The sequence below is a fragment of the Triturus cristatus genome, chromosome 8, assembly GCF_964204655.1.
Source record: "Triturus cristatus chromosome 8, aTriCri1.1, whole genome shotgun sequence".
NCBI lineage: Eukaryota > Metazoa > Chordata > Amphibia > Caudata > Salamandridae > Triturus > Triturus cristatus.
Window position 1 is genome coordinate 80,496,782 of NC_140591.1, and position 22,154 is coordinate 80,518,935.

The 22,154-nt window shown below is 49.0% G+C and overlaps 1 protein-coding gene across 4 annotated transcripts in view; it reads right to left on the bottom strand.

Moving 5' to 3' along the window:
• The window catches only part of NR1I2 (nuclear receptor subfamily 1 group I member 2), a 391,730-nt gene that overhangs the window by 271,503 nt on the left and 98,073 nt on the right, over window positions 1–22,154 (bottom strand). For 3 of the 4 annotated variants that reach the window (XM_085621051.1, XM_085621054.1, XM_085621052.1), the window contains exon 2: window positions 13,583–13,664. The exons of the other annotated variant lie outside the window; for it this stretch is intronic. The gene's annotated coding sequence lies outside the window, so the exon portion shown is untranslated. The remainder of the gene's footprint in view (window positions 1–13,582; window positions 13,665–22,154) is intronic. 4 annotated transcript variants of the gene reach the window in all.

The following is a 22,154-nucleotide window of genomic DNA, read 5'->3' on the forward strand; positions in this document are numbered from 1 at the left end:
TCGGTGAGGAATCTAACTAACTAATGTTTATTACAGATACATCGTTACCGAAGGTAAGTAACTTGTTCATCTGAAAGAAACACGTTAGTTAGATTCCTCACCTTAGAATACATACCCAAGCAATACCAACCCCGGTGGTGAGTCTGCGAACCAAGATCACACCAGAAAGTCCTGGAGGACAGAACGGCCAAAGAAGCCATCCCTCCGGACTTGGCTGTCTAGGCAATAATGCCTGGCAAACGTGTGTAGCGAAGCCCACGTAGCCGCCTGACAGATGTCCTGCAAAGGGACTCCCCGTCCCAAAGCAGTAGTAGCCGCTGTAGCCAGAGTAGAATGGGCGCGCAGCCCAACAGGAGGGTCCTTTTTCGCCAAGGAGTAACAGATTTTGATGCACAAAACGACCCACCGGGAGATGGTCCGTTTGTGCACAGCTTTTCCCTTCTTAGCACCCATGTATCCAACGAAAAGTTGGTCGTCCACCCGGAACGGTTTTGTGCAGTCCAAATAAAAGGAGAGCGCACGTTTTGGGTCCAGACGGTGGAGCCTCTCTTCCTCTTTGGAAGGATGCAGAGGCGGAAAGAAGGTGGGCAAGGTGACAGATTGCCCAAGATGAAAGGGAGTCACCACTTTTGGCAGAAAGGAAGGACGAGGCCGAAGGACAACCTTGTCCGGATGAACAGATAGAAAAGGAGGCTTGGACGATAGAGCCTGGATCTCACTCACCCGTCTAGCCGAGGTGATGGCTACCAGGAAAGCAGTCTTAAGCGTCAGAAGACGAAGAGGACAATTGTGAAGAGGCTCAAAGGGAGCGCACATCAGAAATGTGAGAACAAGATTCAAGTCCCACTGAGGCATTATGAAAGGAACAGGAGGGAACGTATGAGTAATGCCTTTAAGAAAGCGTTGAACCACAGGGGACTTGAAAAGAGAAGGCTGATCAGGAAGCCGTAAGAAGGCAGAGAGGGCAGCAAGATAACCTTTCAAGGTGCCCAGGGCAGAGCCCTGCCGGGCCAAAGAAAGAAGAAAGAGGAGAACCTCAGAAAGAGCGGCGGAAAGGGGATCCACAGCCTTTGCTGTGCACCATGCCACAAATTTGTTCCACCGGCAGGCGTATACCGTCTTTGTGGAGGGACGCCTGGCTGCCAGAATGATATCACAGACTTCAGGAGGCAAGTCAAATGGCATCAACTGCCGCCGCTCAATCTCCACGCATGGAGGTGGAGGCTGGACAGGTTCGGGTGGAGGACCGTCCCCTGCTGCTGCAACAGAAGATCCTCCCGAAGGGGCAGACGTATCAGAGGATCGGTCAACATACTGAGTAGCTCGGGATACCAGTACCTTCGTGCCCAATCCAGAGCCACCAAGATGACTTGGGCCCGGTCGTGCCTGATCTTCTTCAGCACTCTGGGCAGAAGTGGTATAGGCGGAAAGGCGTACAATAGACCGGAACTCCACTCGTGACTAAAAGCGTAGCCGAGCGAGTGCCGCCTTGGAAATTCCAACGCGCAGAACTGCTGACATTGCGCGTTCTCTTCGGTGGCGAATAGATCTAACCAAGGCTCTCCCCACTGCTGAAAGACCTTGCGCCACTTCGGAGTTCAGACACCATTCGTGATCCATCATGCACCGGCGGCTGAGTTCGTCTGCTCTGGCGTTCAGAGAGCCCGCCAGATGTTGAACCACTAGGGTGACGCCCTGGTGTTCCAGCCACGTCCAGAGGCGCAGAGCCTCCTGACAAAGGGTCCACGACCCCACCCCGCCCTGTTTGTTGCAATACCACATGGCGGTGGTGTTGTCCGTGTCCACGACACTTCCCCTGACAGAGGGAAGGAAGGCTTTCAGTGCAAGTCGGATCGCTCTCAACTCCAACAGGTTGATGTGGAGGCGAGACTCCGCCAGAGACCAGAGGCCTCTGATCTCCGCCTCTCCCATATGGCCACCCCATCCCAGGAGGGACGCATCCGTCTCTACGACATGCTCCGGTTGGGGAAGGGAGAGGCTCTTGCCCGTGACCCAATCGCGGTCCATGAGCCACCACTGCAACTGCTGTGCAGTGCCCTCCGAGATCAAGACATGGTCGGACAGGTTGCCGTGATGCTGGGCCCACTGAAACTTCAGGTCCCACTGCAGAGCCCGCATGCGCCGCCTGGCGTGATGCACTAGTAGGATGCAGGAGGCCATCAGCCCCAGAAGCCGCTACACTAGCCTGACCGAAACCCAGGATAGAGGCCGAAAGATGGGAATCAGGGCCTGAATATCCCGGACCCGCTGTTCCGGCGGATAGACCCGGAACTGCGCCGAATCAAGAACCGCTCCGATGAAGAGGAGCTTCTGAGAGGGACTCAGGTGTGACTTCGGTACGTTGATGGAAAACCCCAGCAAATGCAGGAGATCCGCAGTAGTTTGGAGGTGGGAGACGACTGCCTGGGGCGAGCCCGCCCTCAACAACCAGTCGTCGAGATAGGGGAAGAATGGAACCCCTGATCTGCGCAGATGAGCTGCGACCACCGCCATCACTTTCGTGAACACCCGAGGGGCACTGGTGAGGCCGAAGGGGAGCACGGTGAACTGAAAGTGCTCCTGGCCCACCGTGAACCGCAGGTAACGCCGGTGGGCCCGCAGGACGGGGATGTGGAAATATGCGTCCTGCAAGTCCAACGCTACCATCCAGTCTCCAGGGTCGAGGGCAGCTAGAACCTGAGCCAAAGTCAACATTTTGAACCGTTCCTTCCGGAGGAAGGTATTGACGTTCCTGAGGTCCAAGATAGGCCGTAGGCCCCCTTTGCCCTTCTTGGGAACCAGAAAGTAGTGAGAATAACAACCAAGACCTAATTCTGGGCTCGGAACGCGCTCGACGGCCTCTTTGGCCAAGAGGGCCTAAACTTCCCCTCGCAGAAGATTCAAATGATCCTCCGAGATACGGTGGTGCTGCGGTGGCATGGCTGGAGGGGTCGTCTCGAAGGGGAGGGAATAGCCCCTTCGGACGATTTGCAGCACCCACCTGTCCGAAGTGATGGTACGCCAGTGAAGCCGGTGATGGCGAACTCTGCCTCCCACTGGCGATGAATGGGCCTGAAAGCTCGGACTAGGAAGGCTTTGAGGCGGATGCTGCCGGGGTGGATGTGGACTGACCGCGTCGTCCTCCAGAACCGCCTCGGCGGAAACCACGTCCGCAACCACGTGCAGGTTGGGTCTGCGGCCGGTGGCTCTGCAGACGTGAGGAGGCGCCCCTTCCTTGGACACGAAAGGGGCGAAAAGCAGAAGCTTGTGGCCACGGGGCCGAAAGGCCGAAGGACGTGGCCGTAGCCCGGGAGTCCTTAAAGTGAGCCAGCGCACTGTCCGCTTTCTCACCAAAAAGGCGAGCGCCATCAAAGGGCATGTCCATGAGAGTGCTCTGGACATCCCCCGAAAAGGACGTGGACCGCAGCCAGGCGTGATGCCGAAGCGCCACCGTGGTGGAAATCGCCCTACCCACCGAGTCCGTAGTGTCAAGTCCACACCGGATTGCATGGCGCGCTGCATCCTTCCCATCGGCCAGAGCCTGGGAAAGTCGTGTCCGGGCCTCCTCTGGGCACAGGGGCAGCACGTCCTCCACCGTATCCCACAGAGAGTGGGAGAAATGGTCCAAGAGACAGGCGGTGTTTAAAGACCGCAGGCCTAAACTGAGGGAGGAGAACAGCTTCTTGCCAAACTGTTCCAGTCTCTTGGAATCCCGGTCCAGAGGAGCGGACGGGAAGGAGGTTTGGGAGGTAGAGGCCTGGATTACTAGGCTCTCGGGGGTGGGGTGTTGCGACAGAGAACTGGGGTCGCCCGGAGCAGGGCGGTGGCGCCGTTTCTATCCACAGGAGGAACTGTGGAGGGCTTGGACCAGGTGCCCTGGAGAACGTCAGTGAGGGCCTCATTGAATGGCAGCAGAGGCTCAGTGGAGCTTGCTGCAGACTGAAGCACCTCAGTGAGGATGTTAGTCCTCACAGCCACGGCAGGCAGCTCAAGCCCGAGGGCCGCGGCCGCCTTGCGCAGCACCACAGAAAAAGCAGCACCCTCCTCCGAAGCCACAGTCGGAGGAGAGATGAATCCAGTGTCCGGTGAGGTATCCAGACCACTGGCCTCCCCCAGTTCATCTGCCCAGTCCTGTGACAGTTGAGCCTGAACGGCCATAGGGTCATCGGACCCCTCCCAGTCGCCCCCGTCATCCGATTCCTGGTAAACAGGTGGAATGGCGTCGACGGGGGCCCAGGCATGGGCCCCTCGGGGACCTGCGGCATCTGGGCCGAAGCCTCCAACGGCGCCGGGGCCGGAGCCGCCGGCGCGCAAGGTCGCCCAGTCGAGTCGGCGGGGCCCGAAGGCGCGCCGGCGGGCGTCGACGGCGGAGGTAGATTCCTCATGGCCGAGAGGAAGGCACCGATCTCCGCCGGCGTCGCGTCAGTCCCAGGGACCGGCGGGTATGGGGACGTGCGCGGCTCCTGCGGAGCCGCGGGAGTGGAACCACCCTGACCCTTGGCCGAGTCGCGCGACCGGCGAGGGGAGTCCGAAGAGCGGTGTCGCCTCTTGGACTTCTTAGATCGCTTGGACTTACCCGAAGACTTCGAGCCAGACGAGCGATGACATCTGTCGTGGCTCCGCGACCAATCCTTGGACCTCCTCCTGGACCGGGATCGAGAAGGACGCGGAGCAGAGTGTCGGAGCTCGAGAAGCTTACGGGACCGCTCCCGCCGAGCTTTCGAGGTCAGGGCCTTGCAGTTGGAGCACGAGTCCGCGTCGTGGTCGAGGCCCAAACAGTAGAGGCACCGGCGGTGGTGATCGGTCACCGACATCAGTCGGTGGATATCGTAGCAAGCCTTGAACCCAGGCATCCTACCGGCACCAGATGTCGATTGACAAAGATCAAAAGGGATCAAAATATTTAGTCAAAAAAGACTAAAAGGGGTAGCTCTCCCGGATCGGCGCTTACTGGTGCGGAAAAACGAAGAACTGACGTCAGCGCGCGAGGGCGGCGTCTAAGTACTCCGACGATGTCATTACGGCGCACGACGCCAACGACGGACGCGGAGCCGCAGACGACGCCTAGCGATGCGCAAGGGGTATTGCTGACGAAAAATCTTCCGGATCCAGTCTGACACCTGGGGATATTCTAAGGTGAGGAATCTAACTAACGTGTTTCTTTCAGATGCGATGTGCAGGTAGTGATAACGGTGTGAAACATGGTCTCGGGAGTTAAGCATCCCAGAACACAATCGTGAAGAGGTTCAAAAGGAGCACACATCAAGAACGTTAGAACAAAATTGAGGTTCCAACTTGGAACAATGAACGGGGTAAGAGGAAACATGTGAAAACTTTTAGAAAAAGCCTCACAATGAGTGATTTGAATAAGGAGGGTTGATCAGGCAGGTGAAAGGTCAATAGTAATGTTATGTAACCCTTAACAGCATCCAAAGCAAAGCCTATCCGGGTCAAAGATAAAACAAACAAAACTCTCAGACAATCTGGTATGAAAAAGGTCAACGTACTTCTGCTTGTACCAGAGGACAAACTAGGAGCAGAGGCCTAAATAAGGTGAGATGGTTGGAGAGGCAAGCAGCCAAAATGATCTTAACCACAAACTGCCTCAGATGGTAGATCAGTGCTTCCCAGTTAATTCTGCCCAATTACCATTTATGGTGGACACTATGGAGGTCTGCTAGCGCATCCTGCCTTATTGCTGGGGAAGCAAGTCCCTCAAAAGAGGAGGCAGAAGTGAATGGCAGATGTCAGTATTTCAGGGTACCAGACCCTTCTGGCCTAACCCAAGGTCACCATAATCCGGTGTGTTCGATCCTACTAGACACTTAAAGACCAGCAGGATCACCAGCAGACACGGAAATGAGTATAAAAGCCCGAAGTTCTCCCGAAGGCAGAACCCCTCTCTTGAGGAGGAAGCTCCAAGGGGCAAGAGACTAGCCTATGAATGTTTTTAGAGGTAGAGGAAAGCTCTACAGAGTTTACACCCCACTAGGTCACAATACCTAGTGCCACCTCCAAGTGCAGGCGCCATTTGTAATTGGCAATATGATGCCTAATCAGTTTGTCTGCTGTGATGTTGAGGGATCCCATCAGTTGACTGTCTGGGAAATACCATGAAGTGTCCGCACTGTCAAGCCTCATAGCCTTCAGAATGAGGGCAGGAGTTGACCCTCAGTCTGGCTTACTGCAGTATCACATGGTATTCCTGTTGTCTATCAGCACTTGATTTGACCTACCCGAGTTGGAAGGCAGACAGGCCTTTAGGCCACACGGATGGCTTGCAGCTTCGAAGATTTAGATGGTGGTGCTGCTCGATCTGAGACCAACATCCCCTGATCTCCATCTTGTCTAGTTGACTTCCCCCATCCCAGAGAGGATGCATCTGTCAATACTCTAGAGGGGGTAAGGAAATTGGCTACAAGTCAGATCAGTGTCCGACATCCACCAAAGTCAGCTATAATTTAAAATGTTATAAAGTAGTCTGTTCACTTAAAAAAAACTGCTTGCTTCATAAATAAAACGAAAATTAAACTCTGCTCACATCTTCGGGAGGACTCATTTGTTCATTCACATCATGCACTATAACAGCCCTTACAACCGAGTTTACTCGACAAGCAGGGCGCTTCCTTCTAAAATGTGGCCACCCAAAATATTTTAAGATGGTCAAATTGAAGATTGTCATTAGCTACAAAGCTCTGGTCTCAGGTGAGACGCCTTTTGAAAACTCCGTATTTAAATGATGCTGCACCAATCTGGGATTCCCCAGGTACGCCGCTGTGTTTGGAAGATGCCCTTGCGGTCCCTCTTCGTGCTTGTGGCATCACCACATGGGGGCAATTATTTGTTGATGCGGAACTTGTTTCCTGGCCTCATTTCTCGGCGATTTGTGGGAATTCAGTCTCGAAGTTTAAATATTATCAGTTGTTAAGCTGGACTAAGTCTATAGGTAAAGAGCTAAAAGGGAACTCAGACCTGCCATTAAAGATATGCTTTCGTCAAACAAAAACGAAAGAAGTGGCAGAGTGGTACTGGTTACTTGTCCAGAATGGAGAAGAGATGCAGGCCTCATTTACCAAGATATGGAAGAAGGACCTGCTGGACGAAGATCTTGAGAATATAGGGCAAGAATCTATGTCTTCTTTATGGTCATATGTAAATACTGCACCTTTAAAAAAGAACCACTTCTTCACAGTACACAAAGCCTACTGGACACCTCAGAAAATATCGAAAATGGGGAGTCAAGAGATCAAGAAGTGTCCAAAATGTGGAGAAGAAAAGGCAAACGAGGTCCATATGTTCTGGAGCTGCCCGGTAACACGCTCTTATTGGCAGAAAGTGGGTAAGACCATTTCAGATATTATGGGGCTTGAAATAAAATTAACGAATGTCTATAATTTTTGGGACACTACCAAGGAACTTAGACGGCCGTCTTGAACTTAGAGCATATTGTTAAAGGAGGACTAAAAAAATAAAAAAAATGCATTAAAACGAACATAGTCCATGCAAATCGTTTGGTCCTTTGTTTGGTTCAAAGATTTATTGTGAACTTCACAACAACACTGGGAGGCAATCAAGAGCACTTCTGTTCACTAGTTGTACAGTCATCTACTTATGGGTTCCCTAGTTTGGATGAGGTTATGTCACTTATGTCAATATTATAGATCTCTTTGTTAAACTGTTCGACCTACATTGAAGTAGCATGTGGGTGAGCAGAAAAGCTCTCGCTATCACAAGGTTAAGAGAAGGAGGGTTCGAGCAACGGACCCCGCTTCCCTTTTCCATCACGATGCTTTGGTGCTCGAATATGGCCACTGCGATGTCGGGCACCTTCATCAGGACCACAGGTTTCTGTATCCCACATCAAATGTTGCAAAACTGCATCTGGCTCCTAGGGCATGCTTTGTAAGTGCATTCAATATATCCATTGTTTTAAGACTGGGCAAAAGCTGTTGAAACACCCCCTTGTTTATAGAGTAGATGCACCTTCGGAGGAAATGCAGCCTCCTGCTCTCCTTCAGAAGAGTACAGCTACACAGCAGCGACCAGAGCTTTCTCCATCACGGGACAGGTACAAATCACACAGCCGCGCAAGCTTTGCATCCTCACTGTACAGGTAAGGCACGGAAGTAGCAAAGCAAGCTTCCCTCCCACAGAAGGCAGCAAGCACAATCTTCCGTTGCCTGCAGATTGGAGGCAGCAGGGCAGATTAGTACAAGCTTTCACTGCTTGCAGATCAGAGGCAGCAGGGCAGATTAGTACAAGCTTTCACTGCTTGCAGATCAGAGGCAGCAGGGCAGATTAGTACAAGCTTTCACTGCCTGCAGATCAGAGGCAGCAGGGCAGATTAGTACAAGCTTTCACTGCCTGCAGATCAGAGGCAGCAGGGCAGATTAGTACAAGCTTTCACTGCCTGCAGATCAGAGGCAGCAGGGCAGATTAGTACAAGCTTTCACTGCTTGCAGATCAGAGGCAGCAGGGCAGATTAGTACAAGCTTTCACTGCCTGCAGATCAGAGGCAGCAGGGCAGATTAGTACAAGCTTTCACTGCCTGCAGATCAGAGGCAGCAGGGCAGATTAGTACAAGCTTTCACTGCCTGCAGATCAGAGGCAGCAGGGCAGATTAGTACAAGCTTTCACTGCCTGCAGATCAGAGGCAGCAGGGCAGATTAGTACAAGCTCTCACTGCTTGCAGATCAGAGGCAGCAGGGCAGATTAGTACAAGCTTTCACTGCTTGCAGATCAGAGGCAGCAGGGCAGATTAGTACAAGCTTTCACTGCTTGCAGATCAGAGGCAGCAGGGCAGATTAGTACAAGCTTTCACTGCCTGCAGATCAGAGGCAGCAGGGCAGATTAGTACAAGCTTTCACTGCTTGCAGATCAGAGGCAGCAGGGCAGATTAGTACAAGCTTTCACTGCCTGCAGATCAGAGGCAGCAGGGCAGATTAGTACAAGCTTTCACTGCTTGCAGATCAGAGGCAGCAGGGCAGATTAGTACAAGCTTTCACTGCCTGCAGATCAGAGGCAGCAGGGCAGATTAGTACAAGCTTTCACTGCCTGCAGATCAGAGGCAGCAGGGCAGATTAGTACAAGCTTTCACTGCTTGCAGATCAGAGGCAGCAGGGCAGATTAGTACAAGCTTTCACTGCTTGCAGATTAGAGGCAGCAGGGCAGATTAGTACAAGCTTTCACTGCTTGCAGATCAGAGGCAGCAGGGCAGATTAGTACAAGCTTTCACTGCCTGCAGATCAGAGGCAGCAGGGCAGATTAGTACAAGCTTTCACTGCTTGCAGATCAGAGGCAGCAGGGCAGATTAGTACAAGCTTTCACTGCTTGCAGATCAGAGGCAGCAGGGCAGATTAGTACAAGCTTTCACTGCCTGCAGATCAGAGGCAGCAGGGCAGATTAGTACAAGCTTTCACTGCCTGCAGATCAGAGGCAGCAGGGCAGATTAGTACAAGCTTTCACTGCTTGCAGATCAGAGGCAGCAGGGCAGATTAGTACAAGCTTTCACTGCCTGCAGATCAGAGGCAGCAGGGCAGATTAGTACAAGCTTTCACTGCTTGCAGATCAGAGGCAGCAGGGCAGATTAGTACAAGCTTTCACTGCCTGCAGATCAGAGGCAGCAGGGCAGATTAGTACAAGCTTTCACTGCCTGCAGATCAGAGGCAGCAGGGCAGATTAGTACAAGCTTTCACTGCCTGCAGATCAGAGGCAGCAGGGCAGATTATTACAAGCTTTCACTGCCTGCAGATCAGAGGCAGCAGGGCAGATTAGTACAAGCTTTCACTGCTTGCAGATCAGAGGCAGCAGGGCAGATTAGTACAAGCTTTCACTGCCTGCAGATCAGAGGCAGCAGGGCAGATTAGTACAAGCTTTCACTGCCTGCAGATCAGAGGCAGCAGGGCAGATTAGTACAAGCTTTCACTGCTTGCAGATCAGAGGCAGCAGGGCAGATTAGTACAAGCTTTCACTGCTTGCAGATCAGAGGCAGCAGGGCAGATTAGTACAAGCTTTCACTGCTTGCAGATCAGAGGCAGCAGGGCAGATTAGTACAAGCTTTCACTGCCTGCAGATCAGAGGCAGCAGGGCAGATTAGTACAAGCTTTCACTGCCTGCAGATCAGAGGCAGCAGAGCAGATTAGTACAAGATTTCACTGCCTGAATACCAGAGGCAGCAGGGCAGATTAGTACAAGCTTTCACTGCCTGCATCAGAGGTACCAGGGCAGATGAATATAAACTTTCACTGCCTGCACCAGAGGCAGCAGGGCAGATTAGTACAAGCTTTCCTTGCTCACAGAACACGCATAGTTAAAGCATGTGTGACATGCAGGTTAGCAACAAATCTCTGCTGTGTGAACTTAATCACACTGAGAGGAATGTAGAGGCAGGCTGGTGAGTGAATATGCAAATTCTGACACCTTCTCGTTATGTAATATTTCACGTCAGCGTCCTGCACGTCCTGCAGCTGTGACTCTGAGACTTCCAGTCATGGCTAGAACTGTAGCCTTGCCGCCGCGCCTGCTGATTGGACTGCTGCCATGCCCATGCATATTTGTCAATTAATGCTACATCTCAAAAACTGTGCCCTTTCTTTACCTACATCGCTACCATCCCTGCAGGGCCAAAAATAGCAGTTTTTTTTGGCAGGACCCACGAATCCGTCCGAAAATTAAAACAAAAAAATGAAGCACGAGCTCCTGCGCTTTGTTCATTATCAGCACCTGGGTATGCCAGGTCCCGGGGGCATTTACAATTAAAGGAGGGGTGCTCATGCTCCCCGGGGTTTATTATGCCCAAAGGCCCACTTCCCAGGGGCTTCTTTAAATATTAATGTGGGGGGGGGGGGGGACTTTATTGTGGCCAGGCCCCAGGGGGTGGGGCCCCTGGGGCTAAAATCAGACTAGGGAAGGGGTCAATCTGGTCTTCCTTCCTTTAATTTAAAACAAATTTTTCACAAAAAAAAAACAGCGAGACCTGGGGGGTGGGGTCCCAAAAAGGGAGGGGCCTCGCAGCACCCCTCCCTATTCTAAAAATGCCTGACCCCCGAAGATGGGGCCCTCAGGACGCAATATGTCCCAGGGAAGGTGGCCACAATGAAAAAAACAAAGGTTACAGGGATGTTAGAATTAGGCTCAGGTTTCACTCATACAAAACCAGTGATATTAAGCAGTTCTAGTTAGCTGAGCTAACTAACTTGTGCCCCTACAATGTACTGCTTATGACCTCACATATTACATCACTCATGACATGGTCAGTGACATCACCGATAGCATCATTAATGACATCATCCACAAATTCACTAACTCACAAATTCACTAACGCATCCACTCACACCCCCATAGACCCTTTCATACACCCACTCCCTTATAACCATTCACAAACCCATTCACAGACCCATACCAGAACTCCCATCCACTCACTGATTCCTAGATCTACACACACATCCACTCACTTACCCATACAGGCTCTCAGATACTCACTCATTAATATAGCCACTGGCATATCCACTCAGACACCCATACAGCCACTCACACACTGGTGCAGTCACCCATAGCGCTACTCACACACCTACTTAATCACCCATACAGTTACACACACACACACTTACACAGATACTAACACGTACTCACTCATCCATACAGTCACTCACAAGCACACACTCATCCATACAGCCACTCATCTCACAAGCACCCACTCATCCATACAGCCAATCATCTCACAAGCACCCACTCATCCATACAGCCACTCATCTCACAAGCACACACTCATCCATACAGCCACTCATCTCACAAGCAGCCACTCATCCATACAGCCACTCATCCATACAGCCACTCATCCATACAGCCACTCTCACAAGCACACACATCCATACAGCCACTCATCTCACATCCACACACTCATCCATACAGCCACTCATCCATAGTCACTCATATACCAATCACTCACCTATACTGCCTTTCCCATACCCAGTTACTCACCCACATACCATGGACACATCCACACACACACACACACACACACACACACACACACACACACACACACACACAGTGACTGACTCACTCATCCCTACAGGCAGTCACACACACACCCCCTCACCCACCCACCCACACAGACACTCAGACAACCATACATGTACTCAGACAACCAATCAATCACCCATACAGTCACTCACATACCCACTACACACCCTTATAGCCATTTAGACACCAACTGACCGACTGATACAAATATTCACACAAAAAGTTACTGAGACACCTAATCATTCACTTATACAGTCAGTCACACACCCACTGAATCATCCATACAGGCACTCATACACCACACCCACTGATTCATCAATACACCTTGGTATATATATTTAACACTCAAACATTTTGAAAACATGTCATTTGAGAGGTCATCAGAGATGTCACTAACCAGGTCATGAGTGATGTAATATGCAAGGTCATAAGCAGTGCATTGCGGGGGCACTAGTGAAACCTGAGCCCAACTATAAAGTCCCACAACCTCCTGCTCCCCACACCAGTCACATTTCGGAGAGTCTCGCGGGCCGTAGCGAAAAAGCCTGTTAGGAGTGTAGTACACCCTGTTGATGTATTTAAAGTGTATCAGACGGTGCCTACTGTTCAGCGACACCCGTCTTGTGGCTTTGTGACAGTATGACCAGCATTTGTCATCAATTGTCATGTGTAAGTCACTCTGTCATACCTGCCTGGCTTTGTGTAGCTGCATATATCTGGGTTCCTGAGCCGGAAAGCTTACCTATATATGGGCAACATTGATATACCAACTTGCAATACAAACTGAGCACCTCCGAAAGGTCCCAACAACATCAGCTCAGCCCTATGAATTCCTTGGCTTTACCAATATCCACTTCAATGCAATGAGGGAGCTGGAAAACATAGCTTTGTAATGCGGATAGGCATTAGACTGATCCATTACTTTATAGCTAGGTTGGTGCTATACAAATATGCATTTGTACACATGTACACAACACAATTCATACATAAAGTGTTTCACCTCAATGCCTGTAGGCTTTAACAAGCTAGAGGGATAGGTGCGAGTTCAGCAGTACACAGGTAAGAAGTTTGGCTCAGCTCTTATGCCAGGATTTTGGAGCCACAGACAAAAGATGAGGAGATAATGTGAGGTGTCAAAAAGGCCAGAGCTGCTGCAACGGAGCTGGGAAACTGGGTTCGAGACTCGGCGTCAGCTGAAGATCCTGTTATTCTGGGCAAATTGGTTAATCTCCCCAAAACTACCAAAAATGAACGTCTCCTTGTGTAAAGTAACTGGTGCTCATGCAATGCGCTCGGATACCTTCTAGCACCAAGGATCTATTCGCGGTGTTAAATTGCGATATGGCGCCCCTCGAGGTGGCGCCCCGGGGCGGCTGCCCAGCACACCTCTACTATAGGCTGCTCCTAGTGTAGTGAGGAGTGATTTATTTTCTGGTAAGTTTTCCTCATTAATTTCACGGTACATTTGAAACTCTGCTGCTCAGTTCCTGTTTCTAGTATGCTTTGTACTTCTACTATTTCTTTTGTAAAAAGAAATAAGTAAAAAGTATAGTATTACCTTCACAGACCGGCATCCCGTCTTCCAGGACAGCAATGCGAGCATCTTCTGGGGTCAGTTTCCCTTCATTTCAGGAGGAGTCCTGTAAAGTAACATTATATTAACCGATCAGACCACAATTAAAGGTCACTTGGGTGAGCTGTGAGCAGAAACGAATAAAAGCAATCACCCCATCCGCTCAGGCAGATATGAACAAAAGCAATCACCCCACCCGCTATGTGCAGAAGAGAAACTCCCGTGACCTTTTTACAAGCCTCGCGACCCGGCCGGGCATGCGCAGAGCGGGGCCAGGGCCTCGGGACGCCGTGTTCCTTTACAGTCGAGATAATTATGTTAATATTTAGCTGGGGAAAGTACACCAAACAGACCCGACTGGCAGCAGGCAGGTGAGAGGCGTCAAGAGCGTCCCAACTACATTCTATGGCCACAGGAGGCAGGGGTTATCAAGTTTAAAACCCGCTACATAACATAACGATGACATCACTGGAAGTGACATCATACGACATTACAAGATGAGGAACTCACATTACACGGCACGGAACAGACTCCGAGAAAGGCCACTGTGGCTTATGCCCCAGATGCCTACTAGTGAATGCAGAGATTTGAAAGATTTGTCATTCACAAAGCCTGTTCAAAATGTGTATTGCCAATAGTTCAAGCTTTAATGACGGAATGCATGTAAACAGGTCCTATACATACAAATGCTGCTCTTCACATTAAGCCAAACCTGTTACTTTTGACAACGCTGGGGGAAACGGGGCAAACAAATGGCAGTTCTGTATAATGCATACAGAAGATAAAGAATTGTTTGCAACCAGGTCATGACTGAGTGCACATTTAAGATGGAAAGTAGTCATTTATACTTTACAATGGAAGGTGGCAAGATACACCATGATAGTCAATAGGGGGAAGTGAAAGAAAGATACAGCGCTCAGGGCAGAGCGAAATCCATCCATCCATCCAACAGTGGGTCGCCTGGACCTCCTGTGACGGCTGGAATCCTTTATAAAAAAAACAAACAAAAAAAAAAATCTTGCTCCAGGCTGTGCTCTAACCAGAAGGCTGTGCTCATGTGCGGTTCATCTGATCCAAAAAGGGTTGTTGAAGCATGGAGAAGGATCCCAGGTAGTTCAAGGCCAAGACTATGGAACACCCCCAGCCCCTCCTTGAGATCAGAGCCCCATCTCTTTCATTTTAGGAGACACCTGAACTTAACTCATAGGACTTAAAAATAAATAAATACATAAATAAATAAATAAATAAAGGGGCTTGGCAAAGTCAATTGGTCTCGCCAATTCAAGAGCTATTGGCTTTGGCAAAGTGTTTTAGCTAAAACCTGGTGGCGTGGAGTTAGATAGAGTAGGGCAGATAGGGGTTGGGTGGGGTAGAGCGGGTAAGATTGGATTAGGAAGAGTGGGGTAGATTGTAGGAAGTGGGGTAGACTGGGGTACAATGGTTGGAATGGTATAAAATGAGGTAAAGTGGAGTACAGCGGGGTAGAATGGGGTGCGTTAGAGCGGGGTAGAGTGGAGTGGGATGGGTTGGGTTAGAGTGGAGTGGGGTAGAATATGGCAGAGTAGATTACGGTAGAGTAGAGTGTAGTAGAGTGGGGTAGATGTGGTGGGGTACAGTGGGTACATTGTAAGAAGTGGGGTTGTTAGGCAGTGAGGTAGATTGTAGTGGTATAGATTGTAGTGGGGTGGAGTGGTAGACTGTGGAGTGGGGTAGATAGGGGTGTAGTAGAGTGGGGTAGCGAGGCGTAGTGAAGTGGGGTAGATTGGAGTAGGGTGGATTGGGGTAGACTGGAGTGGGACAGGTTGGTGTAGAGCGGAATAGAGTGGGGTAGATTGGAGTGGGTAGAGTGGGATGGATTAGGGTGGGGTTGACTGGACTAGATTGGAGTGGCGTCAATTGGAGTGGGGTCGATTGGGTTAGAGTAGAGTGGGATAGACTGAGGTAGAGTAGATTGGGGTAGATGGTGGTGTGGTAGAGTGCGGGTAAATTGAAGTAGGGTAGATTGGGATAGAGAGCCAAATTGGGGTTGGATAGAGTTAGCTAAATTGGGGTAGGATAGAGTTAGCTAAATTGGGGTAGGGTAGAGTAAAATGGTGTTCAGTATAGTGGGGATATAGTGGGTAGGATAGAGAGATAAATTGGGGTGAGGTAGGGTAGAGTGGGATATGCTGGGGTAGGGAATTGTGGGGCAAATTGGGGTGGGGTAGATTGAGTTGGGCAGAGCGGGGTAGAGTAGGGTAGAGTAGACTGTAGTGGAGTGCATGATAAAACAGTAGCGCTCACAGTGGAACAAGAAAATGGGCTCCATTCTTTAAACCAATAGCGGCCAGTCCACTTGCCAAAAAGGGGGGTTGGGGGGGAGGGGGAGGATGGGCTTGGTCGGAGGATTGGGAGGGTAGAAGGGTAGGAAGGGACGGTTCGGGGACAAAGAAATAATATTAAAAAAGCAGCTGAATGCCACCGCCGTCTCCCGCTGCATCGTGCTCTTCCTGCTTCTGGGCACAGGCTCCCAGAATGCACTGCGGCCAATCCTGACGCTGCATGAAAGCATCGTCGGGATTGGCCTGAGTGCTGGCAACTTGTGCTCCCGCCTGCTCTCTCCAGCCCCAGCAATGCAGCTGGGGCTGAAGAGAGCTTCACTTCGCATGACGGTTTGGACGGTCTGTGACAGCCGGCCAAACTCATGCGCAATGAAGGGAGTGCCCACCACTTCCCCACCAGCAGTGTCATTCCCTGGACCCGCCCCCAAGACTTGTCAAAGTCCTGGGGCGGGTCCAGGGGATTAACCCCTTGCGTGCTCATGACGGAACCACGCCGTCATGAGCCACGGGCGGCGTGTGCTCATGACGGCGTGGTTCCGTCATGCTGCGGCCGTTGGCGGCCGCTCCTCCCACGCGGCACTAATTCCCCGCCTGTGCGGGCGAAATAGAGAGTGGGCGGAGTCGTGACGGAACCAGGCCGTCATGAGCACAGCTCGCCCATGCCTCATGACTGCGTGGTTCCATCATGAGCATGGCGGCGCCGCGCTCACCCCTCACCCCCCCAGCGCTGCGGCGGAATTCGCGCCGCAGCAAAGGGGTTAAATAACACAATAATAAAACAAGTTCAAAACTATTTTTATTATCGTTTTATTTGCAGATGGTGGCAGGGGGGCGGCGCACATCCGCTCTAATGGAGCGGCCGCCGTTGCTTTTAACTGCAGGAAATCACCAGTTGATGTAGATGTAGCTGGTCCAACCAACCTGCGAGCTACCCTGTTTTTTCCAGCCAGTGGAACAGTCTCCATGTCAGGATTTTTAATGGGAACATAAAATATACAGATATCCTTTTTACTGCTGTTGACTGAAAACAGCACTACCTGAATCCCACCCACATGGCTCAACAATTGCAACAATAGAGGGCTTCAGCTGAAAAAACATAAGTGGGGTTGCCTCAACATCCTGTGATTCTGGGCGTATCCCTTACTCTTCCGGCATAAAAAACACGAATGTGAACTTGTGTAATGTAACGGATGCTCATTGAAAGCGCCCAATACTTTCCAGCCAGGTCAATTACGCACTAAATAAAAATGTTAAAAAAAAAAAAAAAAAAAAAAATCCAATTTACAGCAGACGGACAGCAAGTTAAATCAGTCTGTACTTCGTCCACGTTCCACACAAACGCAAGGAGGTCACACAGTAAGTGATGCATTGCAAGAACGGATGAATTAGAAGGCAGCAAAGAAGAGGTATAAGATTGCCAACGAATGAGAAGTAATAGGCGGGTTTAAAGCCCTTTTTAGAATTAAAATTTTTTTTTTTTTTCTTTTTTTTAGATGCAATAGGTACTAGGAAGCTGCCTTCAGGCTCTACCTAATAGCACCATGAAAACAAAGGAGGGATGCGCTTTTACATAGGTCCTCCCAAAACCCATGTACTAAGGAGCAAAGAATAGGAGAGCACAGAATGAGGATCTTATTTATGAACAATTTAAATTCTGCTACTTGGAATTTGTTACTAGGACATTGGACCTTCACCCGACGAACTTCCAGATTTCATCGCCAGGCATGCTCCTTACCCAGCTCTATTCTTAGCACTGCTCAGGTCAGCTTCTATGTAGAACCTCTTAATAGGAGATCGTTTCCATGAAAATGTAATGCTCACATCCGGTCTTAAATTATTGTGGTCAGAGGGACTAGTGGTGGGACCCACAATTGGTTAAAATTACCTTACAGTAGATGAACAATCATTTAGATCTCCTGCAGCAACAGATAATGAGGGTTGTAGGCGTCCCTCTTATACTAGGGGTTCATTTGTTTCAGCCACCACACCAAAGCCCCAACCAGGGTCTGTGGCCTTCATCAGGACCAGGATCCCTAACAAACCACCCACTTCTCAACCCTTTGTATGCAACATTTGGCAGACGGCATGCCGCTCGCTGTAGGTAACCCCTTGGGGCAGCCTCCTTATAAAGTTCATGCACTGTGGGCTGCCCATACACCACCGTCCATGGGGCCCAACTTATTGTTCGGATAGGGTAATAACCCCACTTTTGATACAAGCATCTGGTTTAGTAGAACATTTTCATCCGTTGCATGGACCCCGACACCCATGCATTAGATTGATCCTAACGTGTTGGATAACTTTAACAGATTGAACCCCAACGTCAGTCCATTGACCACAATAATTGCAGACATGGGGTTAGCATTCCATTTTTAAGGTAAAGATCTCCTACTAGTAGTCTTAAGCAAGGCCCTTGTCCTGTAATCTCCTATTCTTCAGGCCTGTCACATTTATTAAGTAGATCTATAAAAGAAAACTAACTGTGATGAGCTCCACCGTACCCGGCTGAATATATTCACTCTTGCATCGCTCTTTCATGAGACCGGGTAACTTATTCTATTGGGTGCTCCAATTTAGCGAAAGGCTACATATAGCTCATCAGAAACAAATCATAAGATATATGTCGTGACATAAATGAATGGGCTTGGTGCAGCATGGCCAGTTTTAACCTCTCTAACACATCTCTTCATCAGCATCATGCCTGCGCGAGGCAGCGATGGCACTCACCCCGCAGCCGCGAAGCTGCCAGGTGCACATTTTAGAGACTTGTTCGAAAATCTCTTCCTGCTGAGGGAGCAGAGTTTCAACCCTCAACTGGTTCTTCTACAGCTTCCCCAAAAGACTGGGACATCTGTAGACTACATTTGCTAAAAAAAGCACAAATCTGCCCCCTAAATAAGCAGTGACGTGCCTCCTGCACCAATAGTGGCGTCAAATAAATACCAGTGGCGGGCTAGAAGGTTTATTCGGGCAGAAAGACAGCACTGGGGTATTTAACTAGCTGGTTATTGTAAATGAGAATTTTGGCTTGGGGTACAGCCCAACAAAGATAAACACATAACTATATATATATTCACTGAAAAAACCATAGGTTTCACACATGTTATAGTTAGCGGAAATTTTACTGATAAAAAACCAATGAAATTCCCCCGTTATAGTTCGTGCAGGCAACTATAACTCACGCGACCGCAATCCTCTGCTGATGCTAATACTGTATTTAGACACTTATTTGCCCATGTTTTCTTCAATACATTTTTAGCTATACATACATTACAAATATTTTTTTTTCATAAAGACACATATGTCATCAGCAGAAGATTGCGGTCGCGTGAGTTATAGTTGCCTGCACTAACTATAACGGGGGAATTTCATTGGTTTTTTATCAGTAAAATTTCCGCTAACTATAACATGTGTGAAACCTATGGTTTTTTCAGTGAATTTGCAAGGTTTTTTAAATGCTAATTCCTAACTATAACGTGTGTGAAACCTATGGTTTTTTCAGTGAATTTGTACGGTTTTTTAAATGCTAAGTTACTTTACGCCATTCGTGGCGTGCGCGCCCACTTAACGCAGTTCGTTCCGTGCGCGCACGGTGCGCTTCGCGCACCGTGCGCGCACAGTGAGCACGCGGTGCGCTTCGCGCACCGCGCGCCCACTTTACGCAGTTAGTGCCGTGCACGCACGGTGGGCACGCGGTGCGATGACAAAGCAAGAAAGCACGTCAACAAATCTGTTTCTGCTTTCCTCCGTGACTATGGTATGGGTGCCATTTACCATAACAACTTGCGTTATGACATGCAAGACATTTATAGAGGAGATGGTGTGCACTTCAATGATGAAGGGAACAGAGTCTTCCTCTTGAACCTTAGACTCTGCATCGGTACTTACTTGTAGGTACCACTAAAAAATCATTTCATAAACACAACGGCTCTTTTTAGAGCCCCCTAATATCTAAACACTTAAATCTGATTTTCATTTTTTTTTTTTCTACCGTACGCTTACCGTAAGCTTACCGTACGCGTACCCCGTGATTTTTTTTTAAATCAATAAATGTTTTCTTTGTACTTTACAGTCCTTCTTTGACCCCCTCACAAATGTAAGGGGGTCTGTAACTCTCCTCATTGCCCCCTTTTCTTGTTTTCACTCTTTTTTTTCCTGAGTGAAATACACAAAATGGCGGCCGCCGCTTCCTGGTTTCGGCCGATTCGAATGTTTACTAAGATCTAAGAGCCAATCAGAATCGCGCACGCCACCGTACGCTTACGGTAAGCGTACGGTAAGCGTACCGTAAGCGGGCTCAGATATATATATTGATTTAAAGGCTATTTTCTCAGAATCTACTGAACAGATTTACACCAAACCTACAAAAGGCACTTCCTTGACCTAGGGACTACCTCTCTGCCAAATTTCGAGTAATTCTGTTCAGCCGTTCGGGCTGTAGCTCGTTCTAAAGGTCCTATGGAAAAATGCATGGGGAAAACGCGTTTTGGGACCCCCTTTTATCTCAGCCCCCGCTTGACGGATCCCCCAGAGACTTTCAGGGTAGGAGCGGAGCGTAGCGCCCCACCTATTTTGAGAAATTCGCGAGGATTCATCGACCGGCGCCAAAGTTATTCAAAATAGAATGTTGCGGTTTTCCTACGGAAACAGGGTCCTAACTATAACTACCTACTGGCGACCGCAAAATTTTCAAAACTAATGGGGCGCTACGCTCCGCTCCTACCCTGAAAGTCTCGGGGGGATTCGTCAAGCGGGGGCTGAGATAAAAGGGGGGTCCCAAAACGCGTTTTTCCCATGCATTTTTCCATAGGACCTTTAGACACAGCTACAGCCCGAACGGCTGAACAGAGTTCCTTGAAATTTGGCAGAGAGGTAGTCTACAGGTCAAGGAAGTGCCTTTTGTAGGTTTGGTGTAAATCTGTTCAGTAGATTCTGAGAAAATAGCCTTTAAATCAATATATATATCTGAGCCAGCTTACGGTGCGCTTACCGTGCGCTTACCGTACGCGTATGGTGACGTGCGCGAGCGCGATTCTGATTGGCTGTTAGATCTTAGTAAACATTCGAATCGGTCGAAACCAGGAAGCGGCGTCCGCCATTTTCTATCTCGCACTCTGAGGGGGTGGAAGAAAAACAAAGACAAAAAACATATAAAGGGGCCGTTTAGACAGCTCCCAACCACCTAGCCTTGATGAAGGTGTCCTCAAAGAACCCCCAAGGCCAAAAATTCAATTTACACCATTGCACTTAAAAAAAATCAAACATTACCTTTCACAACGAAGCGCATAATATGTCCTCCATGTGCGCACGGTGCGCGAAGCGCATCGTGCGTACATGGCCCATCCAGCGTAACGTGGGCACGCGGCACTAACTGCGTAAAGTGGGCGCGCGGTGCGCGAAGCGCACCGCGTGCTCACTGTGCGCGCACGGTGCGCGAAGCGCACCATGCGCGCACGGAACGAACTGCGTTAAGTGGGCGCGCACGCCACGAATGGCGTAAAGTAACTTAGCATTTAAAAAAACGTACAAATTCACTGAAAAAACCATAGGTTTCACACACGTTATAGTTAGGAATTAGCATTTAAAAAACCTTGCAAATTCACTGAAAAAACCATAGGTTTCACACATGTTATAGTTAGCTGGACATTTTACTGATAAAAAACCAATGAAATTCCCCCGTTATAGTTAGTGCAGGCAACTATAACTCACGTGACCGCAATCCTCTGCTGATGCTAATAATGTATTTAGACACTTATTTGCCCATGTCTTCTTCCATTAAATTTTAGCTATACATATATTGCAAATATTTTTTTTCATAAAGACACATATGTCATCAGCAGAGGATTGCGGTCACGTGAGTTATAGTTGCCTGCACTAACTATAACGGGGGAATTTCATTGGTTTTTTATCAGTAAAATGTCCAGCTAACTATAACATGTGTGAAACCTATGGTTTTTTCAGTGAATATATATATATATATATATATATATATATATATATATATATATATATATATATATATATATATATATATATAATACCTTTTGGTGAATTATAAAAATATTGAATAAAATGACTAAATACGTAAACATCCAAATCCCTCTATCAAATAAAAACCTATCTAATTTTCTTAGAATAGTTGAACTGACTACTTATCTATAATAAGATATCACTACTTTACTTTACCAATTTATTATTAGAAGCCAGCTGTAAGGCATCAATGCCTCCCGTCAGTA